The 15,660-nt window shown below is 43.7% G+C and overlaps 1 protein-coding gene across 3 annotated transcripts in view; it reads left to right on the top strand.

The window, feature by feature from the left end:
- The window catches only part of NEDD9 (neural precursor cell expressed, developmentally down-regulated 9), a 313,393-nt gene that overhangs the window by 100,293 nt on the left and 197,440 nt on the right, over window positions 1-15,660 (top strand). The window lies entirely within an intron of this gene.

Here is a 15,660-nt window from a genome sequence, read left to right as displayed (position 1 = left end):
CTCCAGTCAAATGTTACCATTGGTAGTGCTGCTGGGGGAGCACCGGTCATTAACACTTAGCGCCACGTGCATTACCACACATGGGGCCTGATTCACAAAGCGGTGATAACTCAGTTATCACGCCTAAAGGACTTTAGGCATGATAACCTTTGCACCACACTGGTGAAAAGCCAGTTTAGGCGTGATAAGTTTAGGTGTGATAAGTTTAGGTGTGATAAGTTTAGGTATGCTAAGTTTAGATAAATGTAGATAGCGTGCAAAGTCCCGCACGCAAAGCAGCGCCATTAAACGCTATACGAAGTGCACCAGACTTTGCTAGCGCAAAACTTTTGATCAGCTGTGCACTGCGGTGCTAACGCAGTTGGTGCTTAAACTTATCACACCTAAACTTATCATGCCTAAACTTATCACACCTAAACTTATCACACCTAAACTTATCATGCCTAAACTGAGTTTAGGCGTGATAAAGGGCTTTTCACCAGCGTGCTAACTGTTAGCACCGCTTTGTGAATCAGGCCCTTGGTGTTGGATCCCCAGTTCGAATACCTGCCAGGGCACTATCTGCACGGTGTTTGTATGTTCTCCCCATGTCGACCTGGGTTTCCTCCGGGCACTCCGGTTTCCTCCCACATCCTGCAAAAAAATATAAACAAAAGTTAATTGGCTTCCCCCTAAAAAATTGTCCCTAGACTATGATACATACACTACGCGATACATACATAGACATATGACTATGGTAGGGATTAGATTGTGAGACCCTCTGACAAGACAATATACTCTGTACAGCACTGCAGAAGATGTTGGCGCTATATAAATACTAAATAATGATGATAAAATAAATATTAATAATAAAAACAGAATGCAGTGAATCGCCATGAATCATGTAAACCCTGCATTTGACTAAAAAAAAAAAAAAAAAAAAAAAAAAAAAAGCAAATGCTGAACTTGGGAAATATCATAATTTTTTTTTCTTAAATATGGATAATTATTTTGAATCGATCCTGGCAACACATTTTGTTCAGATGGAGTCATGTTTCCCATTGTGTTCCAACACTTCTTCCAATACATAACTTAGCCAGATCTCCAATGGCCAACCTGAGATTGACAAGTGTGATTGGATCCTATTACTAACATGGAATTTATCGACTTTACGTTTTTTAACCTGGCAAAATGAACAAAAGGATATCTGTTTTGCATTCTGATGTTAACCGAACCTAAATGTTTGGGAACTGAGAAGATCAGTGTTTGTAGTTCTGAAAGTAAAAAGCTGCCCCCTTCTTGCCTGATATAGAAGAGTACTCAGATAGCTTGCTCGTGGTGATCCAAAACCACTAGGAGAGTATAAGGGGCTAAAAGATACTGAAACGCCCTCTTACTAAATATCTCTTATGTATATCTTGCCACGGGATCTCACTTGATCAGAAGTTCAGGGTGTCTATTGTTATAGTTTTTATTTCTTAGAGGAACCCTGAGCAGGATCCAAAAATGCCATTATGAACTTACCTGGGGCTTCCTCCAGCCTCTGTGAGGTCCCTTGGCATATTGAAAGAATGAACCGCATGCGCGGCGAGCGCTCACAGCGACAGGCGCTTTATGTGAGTGAGACAGGCAGTTGTGCATGACATCGGGCAAAGTCATGCAGCTAATGGAGCTGCCAGAGGAAGCCCGGAGAATGCAGAGGGACCTCACAGACTACGAGGGGCTGGAGGAAGCCCCAGGTAAATGAATTATGGCATTTTAGGGTCCTTCTCAGGGTCCCTTTAATTTGCTAAATGTTTTCAATAGGTGATAGGCATGGACTGCAGGCTGGCTAGTTTAGCAGCAGCATTTTTTCACAACAAATCCATACTGTATTTATGCAATATAGATTGGTCTTGTCACATGCTGAAATAATGAAGGCCTCCCCTGAAAAAGATATCATCTCTGGATGGCAGTATGCATTCTTCTTGGTTCTCTGTCTATTTTTATTTACTCAGTATCTCAACTTTTTTTTTTAGCAACAAGTTTGCATAAACCTACTTTTCATTCCCTTGCGGGAAACTTGCTGATCGGTATTTGTTGCTGCCAATGATTCATACAGTTACACTCCCTGGCTATCGCAGCTCTTACACTGAATGTCTAAGCAACATGCCAAAATAACTAAAGGGTAAGAGCCACCTTTAAAACCAATCGTTGTGTTTCTAAAAAGACATGACGTTGTCACTGACGTACATTTTGGCCTAAAGACATTCTTCTGTAACTGTGGTTTTACGCTAACATTTTATTATGGTATTGAGTAAAACATGATTGTGTGGCGCATTCCCATGCCTCAGAGTTGTGTAATTCTACCACCATCTACCAAGTGGATAACAGACGGGGAAATGTAGGTAAATAAAGCTCAGAAGCACTTACTCATTAGCAATGCTGGTAGCTTAAAAGGTCAAATGGAAGTTCATGTTTTGTGCATCTGTGAAAGATGTTGTCATTATTTACCCATAGTGATTTCCTAACAATGCAAAGGATGATTTTTTTTTTAAGCTTTTATTTGTTGCTCATAGCAAACAGCAAACAGAAGACTCCAGTAAAAAGTAACTCCTTTCAAGGTTACAAAATCCCTTAATCAAAATGAATGATTAAGTGCTGTCTTCGTTACTTGGAATATGTTACTTTTCGGTGAGTCAGTTGATTGTTGGTTGCTATGGACAACACAAAATAGTTTTTGAGCTAGTTTCACCCTCTATTTTCTGTGACCCTGGAAATATCTGCCAAGGATCTTCACCACAGTCTGCTGGCTGGCAGAGCAATACTTTGCATTTATTTTTATCTCATAATAATGACTAATGTGCTGATACCGCAAACAAAAATAGGCCAGCTAAGCAAATAACACAAATATTAATAAGCAGAGACAAAACAGACAGAATCTTATTATAATGAATACAATGGGCTCGATTCACAAAGCGGTGCTAACCCAGTTAGAGACTTTAGGCGTGATAACCATTGCATCACGCTGGTGAAAAGCCAGTTTAGGCGTGATAAGTTTAGGCATGATAAGTTTAGGTGTGATAAGTTTAGGCATGCTAAGTTTAGATAAGTGTAGATAGCGTGCAAAGTCCAGCATGCAAAGCAGCGCCATTAAACTCTATGCGATGTGCACCAGACTTGCTAGCGCAAAACTTTTGATCAGCTGTGCACTGCGGTGCTAACGCAGTTGGTGCTTAAACTTATCATGCCTAAACTTATCACACCTAAACTTATCATGCCTAAACTTATCACACCTAAACTTATCACACCTAAACTTATCATGCCTAAACTTATCACACCTAAACTTATCATGCCTAAACTGAGTTTAGGCATGATAAAGGGCTTTTCACCAGCGTGCTAACTGTTAACACCGCTTTGTGAATCAGGCCCCATGTATGGTACATAGTTGCAAATATAAAAAAAACTGTTAAATCTTGAAAATTTCTTTTTTCTGTAATCTTAGGCTGGTCATACACTGATGTGGCCAAAGGATAGCTCCCTCTCAGAACATAATCTGATCAGAGAGACATCTATCTGATTAAATCTCTTTGCACACTGTACATAGATTCTTAATAGATTTCATCATGAAATCTATTAAAAATCTAACGATTAAAATCTATCTAACTGTTCTATACAGGCCCAGATTTACATCGCAGGAGCCTATAGACACAGATGTCCTGGCACCCTAGACTTCACCCTCCATGAATCTACAAACCCCCACTGAACTGCACAAGTGTGCTGGCTGGCTCAGCTGTCACTTCTCCCTTACTTCCCCTAACCATTGTAGGTAGCTACTGGTGCCCCTTAACCACTTGCCGACCGCACGCTTATAACGTGCGTCGGCAAAGTGGCAGCTGCAGGACCAGCGACGCAGTACTGCGTCGCCAGCTGCAGGCTGATTAATCAGGAAGCAGCCACTCGCGCGAGCGGCTGCTTCCCTTCAATTCACGTCGGGGGGCTCCGTGAATAGCCTGCGGGCCGCCGATGGCGGCTCGCAGGCTAAATGTAAACACAAGCGGAAATAATCCGCTTTGTTTACATTGTACGGCGCTGCTGCGCAGCAGCGCCGTAAGGCAGATCGGCGATCCCCGGCCAATCAGCGGCCGGGGATCGCCGCCATGTGACAGGGGACGTCCTGTCACTGGCTGCACAGGACGGATAGCGTCCTGTGCAGCCCCGATCACCGGGGATGAGCAGGTAGGAGAGGTAGGGGGAATTTCGCCGCGGAGGGGGGCTTTGAGGTGCCCCCCCCCCCGCAACAAGCCTGCCCACCAGAGCGATCAGACCCCCCCCTGCACACCATCCCCATAGGGGGGAAAAAAGGGGGGCGATCTGATCGCTCTGCATGAAACCTGATCTGTGCTGGGGGCTGCAGAGCCCACCCAGCACAGATCACAAAAATTAACGCTGGTCCTTAAGGGGGGGTAAAGGGTGGGTCCTCAAGTGGTTAATACTGAGGGTACCACTGGCTAACTAATACTAAATAGCTAGTGGTGCCCCGAACTGAAGGGAGATCTGGTCAGTGGAATGCCGAGACCCGGGTAAGTAACCTCTTATTTACACTCTGCTCAGGACTCTGCATAGAGAAGGAGGGAGGGAGGCACTCGGGAGGGGAGTGAGCCGCCTTTCTATCATCAGGCGCCTGTAGGCATGTGCCTACAGTGCCACGTGGTAAATCCAGCCCTGGTCCTATAGGCTGTTGATCTGCCACCACTCTCAACCCACCGCCAATTGATCAATATCTTCCGCCTGGTATGACTGGACTGATTTGTTCGATTTCAGCCAAACATTAGTATATTGGGCCGGCATGTTAGGACATGGCTTTCTAGGAGAATCAATCAAATGATAGAATCAGCCTGATATCGATGGTAAAAATTATCCAGTATATAGCCAGCATCTATGTATCATGCTGATATGTGAAGAGATCTAGCATAACTAGTGTAAATCTCAGTTCTAGTGAGAAAGGCATAGTCAGGGTCAGGCCAAAGTTGTTCACAAGAGCAGATGAGTGAAGTACAATAGAGTTAAGCAAAATCGTAGTCAATTAACAGGCAGGGTCATACACATAAGTCAGATGTCAGTCATATTGGAAGGATCAAACAGTAGCAAGGTCAGGGACAGGCCGAGTCATACACATATATCAGATGGCAGTAGTACAGAAGGGCTAGGCAAGAGTGAGGTCAAGAGGCAAGCAAAAGGTTGGTACACAGATAATATACAATATTACGATATAATAATATTACAAAAATATATAATACTACAAAATAACAAGACTGACTGACTAGAGTACATATATATCGCGCTGATGTGCAATATAAGAACTGTAGCTCTCAATCTCTCACTAGCTAGGACCAAGAACCAGCGAACTGATTGGTATAAAGGCCAACGAGCAAGTGAATACTCTGGCCTTAAGTACTGAGGAGGCAGAGCAAAAGCCCAGCCCCCAGAATTGACAGCACTTCCTGCAAAAAGGTATCAGCTGATGACATCACAGTTGACACCCCATCAGACACGCCTCCTCAGCCTATAAAGGCAGCTCTGAGCTGCGCACGTCCTGCCAGAAACAACACACCGACCCACATCTACAGGGGAGCCGAGGATGCCATCATGCTGATTCACGTCTACAGGGGAGCCGGGGATGCATTTGACCTAAAAGGAAGAGGAAGCTTTCTCCAGCTGCTCCACACTATCAGAACAGCTTTCAGAGAGCATACCAGATAAGTGTGTTACACTATGCGTGTATGCGTGTGTTAGTGGCTGGATAGTGTAATGGTTAAGGGTTCTGCCTCTGACACAGGAGACCTGGGTTCAAATCTTGCCTCTGGCTGTTTAGTAAGCCAGCACCTATTCAGTAAAAGACCTTGGGCAAGTCTCCCTAACACTGCTACTGCCTATAGAGCGCAGACTAGTGGCTGCAGCTCTGGCGCTTTGAGTTCACCAGGAGAAAAGTGCAATATAAATGTTCTTTGTTTGTTTGTTAGTGTGAATAGGCCCAAAAGTGAATACATAAACGGCTTCTTCATCTACTACTACAGTAATTATGCTTATATTGGCTTTATTTAACTAGTTCCATGACCAGGAAGAGCAGCTGTGCATGGCAACTATGGCTGGGAGCATTCTGTCCATGTGTGATTACAATTCCTTGCAAACCATGCATGCACAGAACACTCCTGGCCATGGCTGCCATGTACAGCTACTCTGGAGTGGGACAGGACAGAGCATGCAGTGTAGTTGTGACAAGGGATCTTGTCAGAACTTCAAAGAGGGGTGACAGAATATGGGCGCTCCCTACAGCTCCCAAGACAGCACTAATTACTGCAATAGAACATGTGTTCCATCAGTCACTCTGTGTGTGCTTTTTGCAAATGATCGCTGGTACAGCCAGTAACAGTGATCATTCTTATGCTGGGTACACACGTTGCGATTTCCCGCTCGATCGGGATCGATCATTTCTGACATGTTCGATCGATTATTTCTGACATGTTCCCGCAGATCGAGTGGTAAATCACAACGTGTGTACCCATCATTAAAGCACACCTGAAGCAAAAAAAAAAAAAAAAAAAGATAAGATTTTTACCAGTGTTTACTTATGAAGTTTTAAATCAGGATGATACCATTTATTGGCTAACTAACTTTTTATTTACCTCTAAGTTACCAAATAAATGGTATCATCCTAATTCAAAACTTCTTGCTTTTACTGATGGCTAACATGGTTCTCTACTGTTTCGGCCATTGCTTCCTGTTAGTTGAGTAGAGTGGCTAGAGACAGTTTTACTTTCAATAGCGGTAATTGAAGTTGAAAATGTTTTTGACACTCATTACGATCGTATTACAATGATGTAATAATGGAAAGTTTTAAGAATTGAATTAGTAGTGCATTCTGTAATTTGTCAAATTGCCCGGATTTAGCTGTCATATGAAGTCATTCGTCTCTATTTATAGCCAGATTATCTACTAGTTTGTTCATTGCTAGGAGATCTATGCATGCAGAGTTTCACTCTAATCATTTCTAAAAATACCAACATTATGAAGCAATTCATTATTTGTAAAACTTCTGCATTTCTTGAACAGATAAGTTCAGCGTTCTTTAGAGCAAAATTTGTTATGTTTCTGTGAGGATCCGCTCGGCTGCCTGCGCAGGCAGGCAGCTTTTTGACCACTGTTCAGGTCTGCATTCTGCAGGTCTCTGGAAGAGAGACCTTTTGTCAGTTTTGCAGCTTGCTGCTGAGGAATTTGCATACGTTTGTCATGCAGATTGCCTAACCACATCCTTTGTAGGCTTGCTCTATATATACCATGTGATATCACAGATCTGGGCTGGTCATAAGGGTTAGTCCTGTGAAACACTCCTGGAGTGTCAGCCTTGCTCATTGTTTAAAGATTAGCTTAGAGTAATTCCTGGGACTGCACTAGGCAGATTCCCTAGTGCAGTTAGGATTGCATATCTGTTTTGTTTATCTGTTGCGATTGTCCTGTCCCAGCGGTGGTCGACAGGAAGTCGTTCTGATCTTTGTTCTTGGAGTATATCTGGAGCAGCGGTTGCTACCAGCTATCTCATCTGATCTGTCTTGCCTGGATCACACTCGCCTTGCGCTAGTGCTGTGGATCCGTCTGATCTCCATCTCTCTTGCTGTACTTTGGATCGCACTTGCACTGGCGGAAAGAGCAGTGGATCCAGCTCGCTCTGTTTCTATACTTGGATCGCACTCGCTCTGGCGGAAAGAGCAGTGGATCGTATCTCTCACTTATTCCTGTTTTCGTGTATCTGTCTTGTCTGCTACGAACGCTTGCTGGAGGCTCGGTGAGGTAACCGTTAAGCAAGCGTTCGCATCCTCTGTTTCATGTTTGTCTGTCGGTGGTTAGTTAGGCGTGGTTGTCTCTGTTGTGCTTAACATGCGGGGACCGCGCATAAACGCGTGCACTGTTGCGAATGAGTGCGGTGTTCGCGTTTAGTTAGCGTTTGTTATTTTCCTTATCTTCCCATTGTATGATTTGCTGTGCCTTTGCTACTCTCGTGCTCTGCCTTGCTGTAGCCTTGTGTCACCTCTGGCAATCGGCTCTCTCGCGATTGCGTTCCTACTTCAAATCTGCTGTTGTATGTGCACCGTCGCGGGTTGGCGACTAGATTGGGGCACATACATACATTCTGTCCCTGTGCTCATTCTCTTCCGCAATTGCTTCTCTTGCGATTGCGTTCTCACTTGGTTTCTTCTGTTGTGTGTCCACCGTCGCAGGTTGGCGGCTAGATTGGTGGACATACATACATTCCTCATCTGTGATTATTCGGTCTTGTGTCGCTGTTAGCAATCGCCATCTCTGGCGATTGCCTTCTCACTTTATCTTCATGGTTGTGTGTTCATCGTCGCAGGGTGGCGACTAGTTTGGTGGACACACATACCCTCTGTCGCTTTGATCTCTCTCTTTCAGGGCTATCTTGCCCTGCGTTTCTTCCCTTCGTACAATTCCTGTCTGGCGTCTGTGGCAGGGCAGAGGAGCTGTTCCTCTGCACTCCACAGCTCCATCTGTCGACAGGAATTTCCCTCTACAGGTGCATTGCACCTTTTGCTGGGTTCCCTCAAATTATACGCTTGTGGAGGATTTCCGCAGTGTCAGCGCACGCCCTGTGCGCTGATCACGGAGAGAATTCCACAATCGTTACAGTTTCCTGTGCTAGAGCTAAATTTTCATCTACATCCTTATCTCTGTATACCTAGGTCTCTTTCTGCAATATGATAGGTGCTCAGTGTTTATTAGTGGGTGTTTCCCACTCTCCTATGACTTTACAGTATACTGCTTGGCTGATTGATCAGAGAAATAGACAACAATATATTCCAACATAGTAAATTGTCAGCAGCACTGCTATTAGGGGCACTACTATGGATCTAAGACGATCCAGGGCACATCTGGTTACCAACAGAACTTATATCTTACTAATATTATAAATGTGAACGTTTGTATGTTTGGATGCTTGAATGTTTGTTATTCAATCACGCAACAATGGCTGAACGGATTTGAATGAAATTTGGCACACACAAAGTACATTACCTGGAATAACATATAGGATACTTTTTATCCCCATAACCAAAAAGTGGACGGAGACAAATACAAATTTCACTGGGAAAATGTAAACTGCAGCCATTCTAACACTGTTAATGGTAGGGTTCTCAAACTTTGCACAGTTGGTCACTGAGTGACTGGGAATGATATTCAGAAAAGTGGGTGAAGCCTACAAAAGCCAATCAAAATTCACCTATTGATTTTCAAGGGGAATATTTCATTGCTGCCATTCTTGCACTGTTAATGGCACAAGCCTCAAACCTCGTACAGTTGGTCATTGGGTGACTGGGGTTCAAATTCAGAAAAGGGGATGGAGCCACAGCCAATCAGATTTGGTTCATTTAAATGCAAATTAGTGATGCCAAAGACTGCAAAGCTCACAAACTTGGTCATTGACTAATTGAGTAATTGTGTGTTAGTGTCAGAAAAAGTGGGCGGAGCCAAAAGCAGCCAAATACATACCTGGGCAATGCTGGGCCATCAGCTAGTTGTTGAAAAAACTATTGGTATAATATTAGGTTGCAGAAAACAAAAAAAAATGTTATTCTATCTGAAGAGATATAACTAGCCAGGAAAGAGGACTAGCATCACTTTTAAATAACATAATTCTCTAGCAGGTACAATTACTTCTCCAGTATTTTATGTACTATCAGCTATATGACAAGGTTCTACCACTGCAACGTGAAGGTACTAAGAACTATACAGTAACTGTAAGCTCCAGCAGTGATATACATATCTTTGGAATGTCATAACAGAGTCTAGAATTCCTTATATGCATGTGACTCTCTACACTTTGTTACTTCAATAGTATGGCTACATGGACCAGACTCAAGACTGTCCAGCAGCAGAGCCTCAAACTTAGCTTAGATGTTACTAGACTGGTTGCTAATAAATGCACTAGAAATGGGTGGCATAGCAGCACGGTGGCAGCACGGTGGCGTAGTGGTTAGCGCTCTCGCCTTGCAGCGCTGGGTCCCTGGTTCGAATCCCAGCCAGGGCACTATCTGCAAAGAGTTTGTATGTTCTCTCCGTGTCTGTGTGGGTTTCCTCCGGGCACTCCGGTTTCCTCCCACATTCCAAAAACATACGGATAAGTTAATTGGCTCCCCGTAAAATTGGCCCTAGACTACAGTACTTACACTGCATAATATAGACATATGGCAATGGTAGGGATTAGATTGTGAGCTCCTTTGAGGGACAGTTAGTGACAAGACAATATATATATATATATATATATACATATATATATATATATATATATATATATATATATATGTATATATATATATATATATATATATATACACTGTACAGCGCTGCGTAATATGTCAGCGCTATATAAATACTAAATAATAATAATAATAATAAATTTGGTGAAATGAAGTACAGATTTGAATTCTGGTCTGGTTTTCCACATTGTGGGCAAACAAGTATAAATGAGGTCACAGGCCAAGATATCAAGCAGAGTCGAGGTCACGAGCCAAGGTCAAACAAGGAGATTACGATTGTTCAGACGCCAGATAACTTGAGATCAAATACTACCTGTAGAGGCTTTTTATATGCAATGGAGTGGCAATTTGGTGGGACATTCCTTAAAGGGACACTTAAGTAAAAAAAAAAATGAGTTTTACTCACCTGGGTCTTCCAATAGCCCCCTGCAGCTGTCCGGTGCCCTCGCCGTCTCCCTCCGATCCTCCTGGCCCCGCCGGCAGCCACTTCCTGTTTGGGTGACAGGAGCTGACAGGCTGGGACGTGAGTGATTCTTCGCGTTCCTGGCCACAATAGCGCAATCTATGCTGCTATAGCATATATCATATACCATATAGCAGCATATAGGAAAAGGCAATCTAATAGAGAGGGAGTGTGGTCACCCCTCTCTCTCACTGCCACTCACGGAGTTAGTGTTTTATATAATCCCCTAGTTAATAAAATAATTGTTTCATATAATCATATTATTTTTTAGACATGTTTATTACTGTTCCCAAAGCAAAATCCTTGATAATGTTACTTGAATAGTTCCCCAACACATGTCTGGACTGACTGTTGTCCCACCACACAACACTGAGGATGCCATAAATGTCAGTTTGGCTTACATCACAGAGCACCTCGACAAACCAGACTCTTACGCCAGGATCCTGTTCCTGGATTTTAGCTCCGCTTTCAATACCATCTGCCCAGTCATCCTGCTCGACAATCTCAGGCAGCTAGGAGTAGATCCCACTTTGCACGCATGGGTCAGGGACTTCCTTTCCAACAGAACACAGAGAGTTAAGCTTGGCAACTGCTTCTCCCACGAAAGAACCACCAACGTAGGCACTCCGCAAGGGTGCATGCTGTCTCCTCTACTCTTTTCTCTGTATACGAACAACTGCACCACATCTGCGGACTCTGTGAAGGTCATTAAATTTGCAGACGACACAACTATCAGCGGCCTTATTGACAACAAAGGGGAGCACACCTATCGTAGCGAGATCGAGAGGATTAGCAGTTGGTGCAAGGAGAACAAGCTCGTTCTCAATGCAACAAAAACTGTTGAGCTCACTGTAGACTTCAGGAAGCACCCCCCTGTGCTCTCCCCTGTCCTCATCGATGATACTGTGGTCTCCAGCGTGTCCGATGTACGATTCCTTGGCACAACCATAACCAAGAACCTTAGGTGGGAGCAAAACACTTCCAAGATACAGAAGAAGGCCCAGCAGAGGCTATTCTTCTTGCGTCAACTAAAGAGATTCGGCATGCCGCGCGAACTGTTGACCAGCTTCTATACTGCTACCACGGAATCCATACTCTGTTCCTCTGTCATAGTATGGTACACAGGAGCATCCGCCAAGGACAAGCACAAACTTCAAAGGGTGATCGACACTGCAGAGAAAATCATAGGATCACCCTTGCCTCCACTAGACCTCCTCCACATGGCGAGACTTGGGTCGAGGGCTTCCAAGATCTCTGGTGACCCCTCCCACCCAGGGAATCGCCACTTCAAACTCATGCCAACAGGCCGACGTTACAGGACCATCTACGCCAGAACCAGCAGGCGCAGGAACACATTCTTCCCTCAAGCTGTTCTCCACCTGAACTCTATCACCTAGCCAGCACCCCGATCTCTGAACTCTCTCCACTCTGGGCAGTACTGGCCCACACTCTAGCTGCTAGTGCTCCCATAAGTGTTCCCTAGTATCTGCCAGAGCCCCCATGAATGTTTACCAGTATCTGAATGTTGCTATGTCTGTCTCATTGTAATGTCTGTTGTTCTTGTTATGTCTGTCATGTAAAGATGCCATGTGTACCACAACCAATTCCGGGTACGACAACTGCCGTACTTGGCGAATAAACTCGATTCTGATTCTGATTCTGATTCTGATACCCTACTTTAGTTATTTAGCAATAGAAACATACAGACTGGTGACAGCGCTCATGGATGTATCTGATTGCAAGCCTACAGAGGCAATGCAGAGCCCTTCTGGAACTAAATACACGCCCTGAATGCAAAGCAGATGCAAATTGTGTACTAACTCTAATCTAAAGCTTTTTGAAGTGATACTGAAGCAGTGAATGCAATTCATACAGCAGGAGGAATGGCAGCGCTTTCAAAACTTATACCTGAATGATTTTTTTGCATAAATGTGCAGAGCTCCAATAACTACTGGACTAAAGTACACACCAACACTCATTACAGTCACAAAGGATGGGGGAGGGGGGGACACAGCTTCAATGTGGGGTGATCCTATACCTGAATGATTTATCTGCCATGATGTGCAGAGCTCCAATAACTACTGGACTAAAATGCAAACCTGGCTATAACTACAGGCAAAGGAGAGTGTTAGCTTCAGTGATAATATGTGCACAAATTATAACCTAATAGACTTCCCCATGGCAGTGACATACCCCCTTGGGGAAGACCTAACGCTAATCTAGCGACAAAAACACAATATTTCCTGTGCAGCTAGTCAAACAAATGGTATACACATTTCATAAAACAAACATACAGACTGGTGACAGCGCTCATGGATGTATCCGATTGCAAGCCTACAGAGGCAATGCAGAGCCCCTCTGAAACTAAAACTAAATACACACTGTCACAGGGCCCCTAGTGGTCGGAACGCAAATTGCCTTCCAATCGGTTTCAGCACACAGATCATGCAAGCTGTCGCGATCCGTGGGCAGAAAGCGACGGAATTTGGGCAGCAGCCCGACTAGAAGGGAGCCTGTGGGTTACGGTAATTACAACTTACACACTATTTCAGGGTATAACTGCCACCACTTCTGCTTTCCTGGGCCAGAAGCACCCACTGACTAGCTATTTCTAGACCTGCAAATAAACGGTTAAACACAATCTATTCTGTCTAGCTAACAACAAAAGTAGCATCTCTTCAGAGGTCTGGGTTCAGTTTCTGTATGGCTGAGTAATAGGGTAGCTGGAGCAACAACTGACGATAGCGTCGGTTTATTAATGCAATATACTGTAAATAAATAATATATACAGAAAATCGTTAAAATCAACAATTATGGAGACAAATGATAACACAGTATAGAAAATAAAAATGGAGAAAAAGTAGATACTTAAAGTTCATGGAAAGATGTCCTTTCTGGGAAAATCTGAGCACATGGAAAATGTGCTTTGTTTCAGTCCAGGAAAATGGCTGCCAGCCGCATGGTCCTCTGGCTGGCTCAATCAGGTGATGGTACACAGGGAGGACTGAGGTCCGCCTGCCGGCCATGTGCTTTTGATGAAGCTGGTTCGGGGGTGTGGCAATGCCCGCCCCCTCTGAATTACCCACCAATGACAGTTCATTCTCTCTGAGAGATTTTAGGTTTAAACTTATAAAATGCCATAACTCATAAACCATACATGTCATATTTAGGTGGATAACAGATTCATACTTGTCGGAAAATACAGCTTAATATGATATCAGACGTGACTTGGGTAGCTTCTCAGGTTCCTGAGAAGATTCACACCGCAATAACTGGACAAGATATGGCCATGAATTTTATATCCGCACGTTGGGCAGACTTTAACGAATAAGACTATATGAATTTCATAGCTGTGCGATGTACGGTCTCCATATAATAGGTAAGAAACCATACATCACATGCATTCATATCTGTCCTTATCGGTGCCTCCCTGGCTGGCTTCTCATGGCCCCCCTGGGGAGCGAGCTTCCTGGCTCTTTTCATGGAGCCATTTGGCTGTGGGGGGGTTGGAATGAGCTGGTCCCTGCAGGGAATCTGGCCACGTGCGACATTCCTGAGGGGTGAGGGGATGCTTTACTCAGAGGGGGACAGATCTCTGGTTTTAAAAAGAATACAAAAATGTCATTTTCTGATCGCTTGCAACCAATCTAGGTCTAGCACGTCAATGGCAATCAGTGCAATAAACCGATTGCGATTGTGTTCTCGTTTCTCACGGCTGTTCCATGACACACACCCTGAATGCAAAGCAGATGCAAATTGTGTACCAATTCTATTCTAAAGCTTTTTGAAGTGATTTTGAAGCAGTGAATGCAGCTGGCCACTAGTAAACTTACATTCAATTCATACAGCAGGAGGAATGGCAGCGCTTTCAAAACTCATATCTGAATGATTTTTTTCGCATAGATGTGCAGAGCTCCAATAACTAGTTATTGGAGCTCTGCACATCTATGCAAAAAATCATTCAGGTATGAGTTTTGAAAGCGCTGCCATTTCTGCTGCTGTATTTAGCAATAGAAATGCCTTGTTTGGGCAATAACAAATCAAGATGGGCTGATGCAGTTGTGTAGACCCCTCTATCATGTTTAATCACCTTGTTTTTGTTAACCCTAACTTCTGTTTGGTCTCCAGGATCTGAGGAACAGCAGTGGTGATCTCGATGTTGTTGCCCCAATAAATACTTCTGTTGCCAGTAATCTCCCTGCAAAGGGTGTTTACTGACACAGTGCAGTGGGACAGTGGCAGCTACTGTATGAACAGGAAGTTTTTCAACATTAATGTTAGAATTTAAACTTTGTTAAAGTTAAAGTAGGCCTGAGCTCTAGAACAGGACAGAAGGAAAACAGAGAGAAATGCACCCTGCACGTATTTAGAGAGTTTAGCCTAATTCCCCCTCATCTGTGACTAATCAACAGTGTAATTTCATCTCTCAGCTGGCTGCCACTGCAGAGCAGCTTATTGGTAAACACAGGATGCTAACCCTATGTCTGCTACCATGAAAGCTACCATGAAACCAGGAAGTAGACACATTACAGATTTATTGCAGGATTTTTATCAGCTGTAATAAAGAAATGTTTTTCTTTAAAGGTTATTATGCTGCTGCTTATCTTTTAGAGCAGAGAGGAAGTTCTGAGTTCAGGTTTGCTTCAATTGAGTTAAACATTTACTTTGAATTGATTCTTCATAGTTTTTTTTAAATTAAAAATGTAAGCCTTTTAAATCTCATATCACCCATGCAGGCTGGTATTGTTCAGGAAACATGAGCATATGAGCATGGGACTCACTGTCTGACCAATATCAGTACATATGGCTGTTTATATTCGGGGCTACACTGCTAGTAAGGTGAAACATACCTACTGCATGCAAGCATACACATGCGCATACCTTTGTCCCAGGGGAAGGAGATGTATTACA

Source organism: Hyperolius riggenbachi, chromosome 5 (genome assembly GCF_040937935.1).
Source record: "Hyperolius riggenbachi isolate aHypRig1 chromosome 5, aHypRig1.pri, whole genome shotgun sequence".
Lineage (NCBI taxonomy): Eukaryota > Metazoa > Chordata > Amphibia > Anura > Hyperoliidae > Hyperolius > Hyperolius riggenbachi.
Note: the sequence above shows the minus strand (reverse complement) of the source record. Positions and strands in the feature narration are given on the sequence as shown.